Genomic DNA, 11,113 nt, shown 5'->3' with positions numbered 1-11,113 from the left:
CTACTCCTGGTTTTCAGGTGCTCATGCAGCTCAGCAATGACAGTGGTGTGGGAAGAGCCAAGAGACTGGGATTCTCTGGAAGCCAATTCATCCAGCTTCCTCTGGTAGTTAATAAGGCTCAGAGTACAACATGGCCACATTTCCCAAAATGGATCTGTAATTCCTCACTATTCCATATATGCAACAAAAATCTATCTGAGGTCTTCTGTTAGCTCTGTCCCAAGAAATTCTCAAGATGGAATTTCAAAGGAGTTTAGTAATGATCAGGAAGACAAGATGAAGGCTGCATTGTTGACACTGCAAACCACGCAGTCATAAAGCTTTTTACTTCTTTAAACCCTTTAGTTTCTGATGTCCTACTGTTAATCCCATTATGGTTTAGCCCCATTAAAAAATATACACCACAGTAGCTCAGACATCACACTATTCTAAAAAGCAAATGCCTACATAGGATGTTTCCTCTTCTTTCTGTTTTTTAAATACAAAGGGTACATTGGCTCATTGGTTTTATGTGGGGGATGGGAAACACTTAACTCTGGGTTCTGGGTTGCCCCAAGTACCACCAGAATTGTAGGGAAGATTACAAGAGTTGGCAAGATTAATCATATTTTTCACTTTAAATAATAGAACAATTAAAAAAAAAACCAACTCCTTTGAAATAAAAAAATAAAAAATTCTTTAAGCACCTCATGCAATTTGCTTTCCCTGGATGGCTGAGGGAAAGCACAAGCCAGTGCTGTCTGCACAGACCTGGGAGCCAGCCTGGAGGGCTTATGGGAGTCCCCTGCTTCTGCACCACAGCTTTCCACTCTGACACTTCCACTGTGCCCACCACACAGCACAAACCCCTTCCCACTCTGCTCTTTCCTCACCACATGTACTCTTTGCAGAGACCACCACAACACACAACTCAAAGAAACTCCAACAGACACTCATGACTCCAGAGATCCTTCACATGTTTTCATGAAGTATATGACACTAGATATAAGATTTTGCTTCTCCTCTCCTTTTGCAATCCCTTCACTGAAATGTATCCCCATATGTGCTTTTTCCAGTGAATACCAAGCCTGTAAGCTGCTTTTCCAAGCCAAGAAAAGTTTAAAAGAGAGAACAGAGAACAGGCTCTGCACATTTCCTAAGAGGGTCATATTACATAGAATATCCATGGGAGATGAAGTGTTCCCATTCATTTTCCCACTTTTTTTGGCATCAAAGTTGCTCTTTGGGTTAGGTGAAGTGGGAAGTGCATGCATTGGAAAAAGAAAAGATCCATGTTTTTTGTTCCCCACATTTGCCTATCTCAGCCAGAACTCCTCAGTGTACTTTGAGGGTCTAACAGAGTGATTCTTGCTAGGAAAGTTGACTGCTATATTCAGCATTTGGGAGTCTTCACACTCACAGAGGCACTCAGCTTTGGACAGCTTTTTTTCTTCCCTTGAACAATGCTGAAATAATTTTCTTTAGTCAGACGTGAGACACAACTTTCTAGCAGTAACCACAGTTAATCAGGGCCATAGGCTGCACTGTTTCCCTATGCAATCCTGCTGTCAATGCTTTTAAGGCCATGATAGATTGGCACCTGCCAGAAAAGCTTTAGACGGAGCTTATCCTGCCTTGGGATGAGGGCACCAAACGAGTGCTGCAAGGCCCCTCTCAGCCCCATCCCTGGCAGCTTCAGAAAACTCCAGAAACAACAGAAATCTGAAGAACAGTTTCTTGCTCTCCTTTAGATACAGGGCCTGAGCCAGCTGCAGGGGCAGCATGCTGAGTCTCCAGAGACCTCTCTGAGGTTTGACCTGGGTGACAGAGTAGAAGATCTGCTCCAGAGTGGCAGTTGCAGCTGGCAAAGGGCATTAATGCCAGGAGCAAGCAGGCAAAGTAAAAGGGAGGATCTTGAGGCATCTGCAAGGCACTGTTTCCATTAGCAGAATGAGACGGCTCCCTGCAGCACACGTTGGCAAGGAAAGACCAGGAGCAAAGCAAACAACTGGAGGGATTGCAGAGAAGAGGAACCCCCCACCCAAACTGCTGAAACCAGCTGTACCCCAGTTACACAGCTGCAAACTTGGAAAAGGGCAGACAGCTCTGAGGAGCGCCAGGATCCACTCTATGAGAAACACTGGAAACAAACACAGATCAAAGGGAAACACCAAGCTGTATACACAGCTGGGGCTGTCTTCCCCCGTTAAAAAGAGATGGGCACGTAGCTTTTAACTGCAAGCTCTTTGTGAGTGCCTGCACGTAACCGTGCATCTGGGCAAACGCGCGTACTCGCCCCACGCTCGGCCTCCCGGCGTTACCGGGGTGCAGCTAATGGATGGTATTTTCCAAGCTGTATGGAACATTCCCACACAGCTGGGCAAAACCTGACTGGGCAATCCACAACTCAACCCACCCCAGGGAACAAGGCCAAATAGGTGGAAATAAAAGACATGAGAGATACAAAGCAAGCTCTGTTTTAGCCTCTGATTTCTACAATAAACCTGCTGCCCTGCTCCTCCTTTCAGAATGACTCATTTGAACTATTTCATTGAGTTTCCAGAAGGAGCAGAACAATTCCCATCTAAGGGCTGGGCTTAGACCATGTGGAATTGGAATTAATTACCCAACTCTTCAGCAGGTTGTGTCTTTATGTAGTACTGTAAAGTCTCTCCTGAGAGGAAAATGTGGAGGATGCATTGCCCAGAACTTCCTGGGAGAGCCAAAGCAATCCCTCCTGCACAATCCAGCTCTGAGGGAAAGAGGAGATTACGTACACTGCAGCAGCACACGGAAATGCTGGTGGCTCCCTGTTGTCAGGTCCTGGAACACTCTTGGCTGACCAGGCTCTTCTTCAAAGCTAGTGACAGTCACAGTGGGCTCCTCAGGGCTGATCTCACCTCTGAACCTTCCTGTTCTGTTCCTTTTCTTTCCTGGGATGCTCACAGGGAGATCTTCCCATACACAAATAAGCAGCAAAATCAAGTCTGGCATCAACTACCTTTCCACACATCCCTCCGGATGGTTGTATGGCTTTGCCAGCCTTCACCCATGTGGAAGGGTCCTTGCCCTTTTACTACCAACACACCCACTTAATCATGAGAAGAGCAGTGTCTATCAAATGCCCTCCTTTTGTTTTTGCATTATTCAGTGTCCTGGACAGTAAGGAACCCTTGGCACTGCTCCCCAGATGACTCGGCATAACTACGGCACTGTAGAGACAACCAGAGAGGAGCAACAACTGCCCAAGTGAAGGAGCAAGCATTCGCCCGAGAGCCATTAAGAGCTGTGCTTCTAAATGATTCAGATGCTTTTAGATATTCCACCCTGGCTCAGCAACCAGACAACTCAGAGATAGCAGCCTGCATCTGACTTTGCAAGCATGACTAAATTTTGTGCAGCTGTTTACTACCTTCCATGATAAAAACCACACCCGTACCATAGGAACTGCTATCAGTCTGGAGCATGTGTGAACCCGCTGATACCACGCACAGAGTCTGCTTCTATAAAAGCAACGCTGCATTTCAAACTCATGTCCTGTTTCCACTGGTGGCTTCATGAATAAGCTTTTCTGTACCAATCCTTTCCCTCAGCCCCTCCTGTGCAGAAACTCTTGTACAGACAGTTACAAGATCATTCTGTAACTGCTACATCCCCTTTCCTGCCTCACCTTTTGTGAGCTGAACATGCTCATTTGCAAAATCTACCATTCACAGCAATCTGTTCTTCATCCTGAGCCTTATAAGTACTGAACTCCCAGGGAAAAAAAAAAAAAAAAGAAAAAAAAAAGAAGGAAAAAAAAAGAAAAAGAAAAGGCATCCATGCTTTGCAAGAGCTTTTCATTTTTCCCCTAAATAAGTCATGTTGCTTTATGAATGTACTCTCAAAGGTAAATAATTAACAGGCAAGAGGGACAGAAAATCTCATTACATGGCTAATGGGAAGTGATGCTCAGGCAGCAGTGTACCCATAAAGTATAGCTTCAAAAGACAGCCCCTAGGCCTTCTTAATGGGACATTGGGCTGAAAACCTGACTCATGCAGGGATTCCTCTGCAGTCCTCCAGACTCATACCAAATCCAAAATCCAAAATCTTTATCTGAGATTTAGCCTGCATCTAACAAACGGAAGTCTGTTTCACCTCTGAAAAACAAGATACTTCAATTTTGCACAGGCACTGTAAGGAACAACCACAAAGAGCACTAGGCAGAGATGATCTGTACTTCCACACAAATTCAAACTCCCAAGGACTGAAGGAACACTGGCAGATTACACCATCTACTGCTATGTTCTGCCATGCCCCTGTCCATGTTGTCCACTTGTTTCATGTGAGAAGAATTCATGACCCTTGGTTCTACATTGCTTATTTAATTGTTTTATGGTTTTCTCATGCACTGTTTGGGAGGAAACCTGTGAGGTCTCTTTGCCCACAGTTATGCAAACTACTCAGGGTAGCCAGCACCATTTGCAGTGAGACAAGAACCACAGCAATTGCAAGATTAAGCCCTTCTCTCCTTTCCCAGACAAGGTTGTGAACACCTGTCACACACTTGCATTTACCATCACAGCACCCAAAACTAGGAGTTAGACCATCCTGCTGCCTCCCAAAGTAGCAAATAGGCCTACACTGTGTCCCTCTTCTCTTGCCTTATGGGAGAAGGTGTCAAGCAGCACCTCCCAGCCCGGGCCAACACTGAGGGGACAGAAGGACACTGAGAGGGACACATGGAGTGTGCATGAAGTTTTGAAGGAAGGTGGGAGAGGGGAAACTTGCGTGAAGGAGGGAAAAGGCAAGCAGCCAGCTAGAGATGTGGATCAATGAAGCAAAGGACTGGGTCAATGCAACCTTGTCCCTGCTCCTTTTCTTCATCCAGGCACCAGCTCTGTGCATGTTTCTGCTTCTCACCTGGCAGAAGTCACACCAGGAGACACCTGGGGGAGTCCCACTCTTCCCATCTTCCCTTGCAATATAAGGTTAGAGGTTATCAAAGCTGTCATACTTTGGTTAAAATGGGCCACATACAGAAAAGGGAACAAAAACATGTTTCCTTCATTTCCTACCCCACTTCCTTTGATTATTACAAGTCTGCATGGGCTACATTATTACATGTACCAGATGTAGATCAAACACATACAGCTCCAACTTCTGCCCCAAGAGGACACGGTCCTGAAATTTGTCATTACCAGGTGATCTGTCTCAAAATTATGTTCCTAATACCTCATCTTTCCTACAGCAGAAATCCCCAACTGGCTTTTAGCTAACAATGCTTTCAGGCCTACGAGCAACGTTAGTCACTTGAACAAGAAAAGTTGTTGCATCAGGACTGCTGGCTCTCAGTACCTCAAAAAGCACCCTGGGAAAAAAATAAATAGCCAGGCCTGCAGTCTCCAGAGATCTATTTACGAGAGAGATGGTAAGTACAGACATGACAGACTGAAAATGGAGCCAGGAAAGCTGAATGCTTGACTTCCTACTTGGGACCAGAAGTCCAAGCTCACTGATTAGAGAGAGCATTTGCCCAGTCTTTATAATTTTTTGAGGACAGCCATAAATATACAGAACTGGAGAGGGTTCAGCCTGAAACAAAACTATGGCAATGCACCCAAGAAATCTGAGGATGCAAGTTTGGGAAGAGATTCAGGAACCACAGCTGGCAACGATGCACTCAGTATCAGACTGGTGACCTCTGATTTGGTGCAGAGACCTGACTGCAGAGAATGTTTCTTTCGAAGATGGGGGTTTCCTCTCAGGTCTCCCTTCTGGGAGGCAGGATGATGAAAGGATTCTCAGCATCAGACCATTATGACAAGGCCAAGCAGATTGTGCTGACAGTTCTTTCTACACCATGAGGGAAAAACACATCAGAAAGTGCCCCAAACTCGTCTTAATTAAGAAGGGCTTTGTGATAAATATCTGTTTCTGAAAAATGGCTTATAACAGTGATTTTATTGTGCCACATTGTTGAAACAAAAACATTTTTCTTTGTGACAGTTTATCCAAAATAGTAGTATTGTTCTTTTTCCTCTTCATTCTTCAACAGCTATTGGATTCCTAAGGGAGGTGAAGAGATCTGGGAGCAGAAAGGATGACAGGCATGCATACATTCTTCACTGCATCACTTTGAGTAAAAAATAAATCATATTGAAACTAGAAATTCCTATATGAGCAGTACTAAAGGACTTGAAATGTGGATCATTTTGTTTCCTTCAAAACTTGGCATGGAGACTAACTGTCCCTTTGCAGCAGCTGTACTCAGAGTTCAGAATGTTCAGCAACCCAGCCAATGTGAAACAAAGCCTTTGCAGACTTTCAGTTGTAACTGAATCAAAATGCTGCTTCTGCTCAAGAAGGCACTTTGCATGAGCAAGTGTGGTGGTCAGCCTTCCCCAGTGTTACACCAGTGACTGGCGAGCTCTCAGAGCAATGCAAAGAAATAACAAAAGGCAGACTGACACTAAATAATGCTGGCTGGGCCTGAACGTACCCAGAATGAACAGCTCTCTGACAGCCTTACTCCAAAAACCACCAGCTTCACCCTCTCCCTCTCCCTCTCAGGTTAAGCAAAAACAGCAACAGCTCTGTAATAAGTTATCCAGATCTCCTAAAACAGAGAAACATGCTGCAGCTCTGTTGAAAATTGTTAATCCCAGCTGAAAACAGAGGCATCTGTCATCCAAACAACAGAGTTGAAGACAGCTAACTACCTCCAGCTCTTGTTCCACACTGGCCTCGGAGACAGGAGAGTTTAGCTACAGTTCCCACAAGGAGCAAGTTGGATCAGTGCATGCTCTGACCTTTGGATGTGTCAAAGAAAGATGCATGCTCAGCTGTGTTGGATACAGCTTGACTGCTGCAAGGAGCATCACAGGTTCCAAGTTTTATTAATGAGGAAAACAATATGTACTGTCAACATTTGCTACATGAAGTTAGCATGAAAACAAAGCCCACTCCAGAGAACAAATGAAATTTACTGGATTCGTTTCTTGTTCCAACTCTCCTGATAAATAGTACTGAACTCAACACCACAGTGATTAGTTGGTTCAAGACAAACACTGATCGGATTGCCTTGGCAAGTATATATAGCACTACAAAAGCACAATCATCCTTGTCTATTCAGAGTGCAAGGATTCACCATACTTTCATTTCCCTTCCTTCTATCTTTCCCAGCCTAGACAGCTTGTCTGCACTATTTAAAAGCCCTTAAAAAGCTTTTCCTAGGACACACTCAAAGCCCTTATTCTAAAAGAAACAGAACCAAACGGTGCAAATGCTGCAGAGCCTCAGAAGGCCCCCATGTTTCAGTGCAAGCTGACCCAGGTCATTGTTCTCTCCTCAACTTTCAGTAGGGTTTTTTTTTTATCTTATCCACTACCTCAGATAGGCAACTGAGCACAACAGTCAGCTCTGGGTGAGAAACCGCCTTGGAGAACCGCTCTGCAATAAACAGTCTCTCACGTCAATGAAAGAATGGGTGAGGAGCCACAAGATGGGGAATTCTGGTAAGAGTCAGGCTAAAAACCACAGTACTTGATCCTTGCTGTGTGTTTGTCTTCTTTGCTTCTGATCATGTCAAAAGATATCAGAGAAAAAGGATGTTACACTGCTTCACTCTGTGCTTTTACACAAAACAAACTTTTAGCAACTTGGTTTAGAAGTTTGTCTCCTTTAGACTTTTTCCTTTTTCTTTCTAAATGATGTACTTCTGCAAAGCCACTAATTCTGCAAGATATTCAGAAAATTCTATTTTCAGTGATCCTGAGGCCTCTTTACCTCCTTGATCTATCTTTTGTTTGAACTGAATTATTGTTACCATAAGAAAAATATGCTCTCATAACTCATTATTTACCCAATTACTCAGCTTTGTTTTCCTTCCTTCTGCTGCATTACAAAGCAATCATCATCAAAACCTAATAGAATAATCTACAGAAAAATGCTGGTGGTTTTTTAGGTTTTTATTTTTTATTTTTTAAATCCGATCAACAGCATTACAAAACTCTTTCTTGTTCTGTCAGGAGATGTAACTTTTCTGACAGACATCACCGCTGTATTGGTCTACCAGAACTGCCACTTCACAGAGCAGCAGGATGTCACCTCAGAGCTGTGTGTCTTCCCTTAATACCACACTGACCACATCCTCCTAACACTGGCATGTGTCTAAAATGTTCACAGACAACAGCTATCACCACTATCTGTGTAACACACAACATTTACCTTTAACCTGAATTTCAGTTGTTATCCTTTTTGAGAAAATAGTACAACTTGCAAACTTCATCTTTCAGTCACATGCTTTATCTTGTTTTCTTTCAGAAAACAATGAAGAGTGATGCTTACACATCAGGTTTTTTTGGTAGGCGTGTTAAAGGACTAAAAAATATCATTTTAGTTACATATTGCAGCAGATGAGAAGAATGATGGTTTCTTGTTTAAATGCAAGCTATGACTCATCCTGGGTAGAGATAAACTGAAACACATACCCATTAAATAAAATTTTTCAGTGTGAGGATTAATGACAGATAATAAGTATAAATTAACTTTAATCTTTTACAACAAACGAAGTCCCTTGTATAAATGTCACTGCAATCTTTTCAAATTAAAAAAAAACCCAAATCAAAGCCAGAAGAGGAATCATTTAAATATTACAGCATATGTTTGGTACCAAATCAAACAGCTCCTTAGCAGAACCAGTGGAGTGTTCTGGAGCAAAATATTTTCAAGCAGTAGACCTTAAAAATTGCTTTAATATTTTAAAATACATTTTTAGGGGGTTTTCTACATTAAGGAGCTACACATTAAAACATCAGCTCTTCAATACTGAGTCCAAGTTAGATCACATATTCAGAAAGGAGAAGAGCATTTTGTTTTACTAATATTCTCTTGCTACTGCTTAAAACAAACTCTGTGTAATTGCTGAATGGGTTAAACCAAAATTTAACTGAATATAAAAAGACTGCTGTTCACAGACAAGAAGAGAAAAAAACAGAGTCAGAGACCTAATAGTGGACAATTTTGAAAATTATAGTGTGTGTCAATAATAGAGATAACAGTGAGATTCAGTAGGAATAATCTCAAATAATAGGGAAAATGAGCACCTGTCAGCCACAAAGCCATTAGTATCAGGGCTTTTATATTTGCAACAGTTATGTCTGGAGACACTGACAAACTTAACAACACAGCAAATAAAACATGGAGCTGGAGAACAGAGGAAGCAATCCCCATCACTCAGAAAACACTGCTGTGGAGTTTGAAAATAAATGCTTCCAGTATGAAACTCACTGCCCAAATCACTGCTAATGAACACTGCAAACACAGCAAAGGCACCACAGCATCTAGCTGGGTTTGCAGATGTGAGTAGCTGATCAAGCCACAGCATCTGCATCAAGGGACAGACAATCCCAAACCAGGAACATCAGACTCCTGACCAAAGTTCCCAGATACAGGAGAGCACCCAATGTGATCAAATGTGTGCCCTTCCCAGAAGGATGAAAACCAAAGGCTTGTAAAACCATGTCTGAGACAGACCTGGAATACAGTGCCCCGGAATGGGAAGCCCTGGAGGAAAGACCTTGCTGAGAAGGCTGATGGTTAGGAATCTTCAACCTGGAGCAGGTGGGGACTAAGGAGAATAACAAACAAAAGGAGAGGAAGAGAGAGATATTACACCAACTGAAAATGGAAGGACAAATTCTGCAGCAAGCAAACACCTTGTCAATATTCAGGAAAAGGAGGCATAAGGGGAAGCTCAAGTAATAACACTCCTCTCACGAGTTAACACTTCCTGACATGCTAGTCAATACTTAATCCTTATGGTATCCCCACCTCAGATAATATAACTGTCCTCAGTCAAAGACAGGGAATCAAGGCAGAAATTTCCTCAACTCACACAGACAACTGGTACCCAGAACATCCCAACCCCATCGGTCAATAGAGTCCTTAGCTGGACAGTAAGTATGTAATACTGGCTGCTAAGAATTTGAAGTTTTGCTGCTTGCCCTCAGGCTAGAAGAAGATGATCACATATCCATGCAAACTTGGCCAACGTGATAGGTGATAGGACCAGGCTGGTCCAGGGAAAGACGGAGACAGCTCTGCTCTAAAGCTGTACTGAGTAAAAGCAGCATTTGCAGTAACAATTAGATATGCAAATAAGCACATTGAAGATTAGTGACGGTTTACTGTTGTCATGGAGAAAAAAGCACCTTCAGTTCTGGGTCAGACCCAAGGACTGCATTTTCTTTCCCTCACTGGTAAACAGAAGCGGAGCGAGCACTGGAAAATCCAGGAGCCAACACTCAGCGCAGCTCAACCTAGGACTGGAAAGGCTGAAGCTCAGGGAGCAACACAACCCAAAAAAAAAACCTTCCCTGCATCAACCCAGAGAGATAAGACCACAGCAATTCTGTAGATACTCAAAAATACCAGGAGGGAAAAGCAGAGGCTGGAAGAAAACACTCAGACCATGCAAAGGCTAAGCTGCTTCCCAGCATTGCTGCTGCTAGCGGGAGGCAGATGTGGGGGAAACTGAGGGCAACACAATTCATGAGTACTCAGCTCCAATTCCCTTGAAGCCATGGGGGAAGACCTTGTCTGAATGAAAATACACACTTGGCTCAAAGCCTCTGTGTGTCTTTGGCCATCCTCACAGTCCTCCCATCCCTTGTTAAATGATGGCTGCTAAGAGAGAAGAGGAGGCAATCAACCTATTTAGACTCAGCTTTCCTTCCCACTCTGGGAGTTTCTTCATAGGAGCAGCTGGCCAAAGCACCGCCTTTGTTACAGCAGCCACAAAAAACACAGACACCCACCCTCAGCCCCCCTAAAATCCCACAGAAGAGCCAAGATAAGTTTATAATGGAAAGCCTGACACAACCTTAACTATAGCATCCTGAATGGAAGGCGATAATCTGATCTGTGTGTGAACTAGCTCCCCTTGTCTCAATGGTATTTATCTTACTTTAACTCCTGTTACAAAAGGGTTGAGTCATATAGAAGAGCCAGCCAAGTAACAAAACTGCAGGGCTTGCTGAAACATCAGATTCAAGGATAAACAGGCGCAATCCTGGAACAGGTAAGGAGAGTCTCTGCAGGAGCACAGGTAGCCAGAGCTCCAAGCCTCTGGACAATGGTATTTTCTTCT

At 43.4% G+C, this 11,113-nt stretch overlaps 1 protein-coding gene across 3 annotated transcripts in view; it reads right to left on the bottom strand.

Moving 5' to 3' along the window:
- The window catches only part of MXI1 (MAX interactor 1, dimerization protein), a 56,645-nt gene that overhangs the window by 17,958 nt on the left and 27,574 nt on the right, over window positions 1-11,113 (bottom strand). The gene's annotated exons all lie outside the window — the stretch shown is intronic.

This window comes from Motacilla alba, chromosome 6, assembly GCF_015832195.1.
Source record: "Motacilla alba alba isolate MOTALB_02 chromosome 6, Motacilla_alba_V1.0_pri, whole genome shotgun sequence".
NCBI classification, from domain to species: domain Eukaryota; kingdom Metazoa; phylum Chordata; class Aves; order Passeriformes; family Motacillidae; genus Motacilla; species Motacilla alba.
This window is presented reverse-complemented; position numbering and strand designations above follow the sequence as displayed.